We start from the raw sequence: 541 nt of genomic DNA, 5'->3' as shown, positions 1-541 counted from the left end.
GACAAGTCATGGGGACAGTGCTGAGCGGGAAGGTTGGAACTGGGGTGAGGTGGGAGAAGGGGAAATGAGGAAACTGGTGAAGTCCACATTGATGCCCTGGGGTTCCGAGGTGGAAGATGAGGCATTCTTCCTCCAGGCGTCTGGTGGTGAGGGAGCGGCGGTGAAGGAGGCCCAGGACCTGCATGTCCTCGGTAGAGTGGGAAGGGGAGTTGAAATGTTGGGCCACGGGGTGGTGTGGTTGATTGGTGTAGGTGTCCCGGAGATGTTCCCTGAAACGCTCTACGATGAGGCGTCCAGTCTCCCCAGTGTAGAGGAGACTGCATCAGGAGCAATGGATACAATAAATGATATTGGTGGATGTGCAGGTAAAACTTTGATGGATGTGGAAGGTTCCTTTGAGGCCTTAGATGGAGGTGAGGGAGGAGGTGTGGGCGCAGGTTTTGCAATTCCTGCGGTGGCAGGGGAAGGTGCCAGGATGGGAGGGTGGGTTGTTGGGGGCGCGTGGACCTGACCAGGTAGTCACGGAGGGAACGCTCTTTGC

Source organism: Chiloscyllium plagiosum, unplaced genomic scaffold (genome assembly GCF_004010195.1).
Source record: "Chiloscyllium plagiosum isolate BGI_BamShark_2017 unplaced genomic scaffold, ASM401019v2 scaf_15185, whole genome shotgun sequence".
Classification (NCBI taxonomy): Eukaryota; Metazoa; Chordata; class Chondrichthyes; order Orectolobiformes; family Hemiscylliidae; genus Chiloscyllium; species Chiloscyllium plagiosum.
This window is presented reverse-complemented; position numbering follows the sequence as displayed.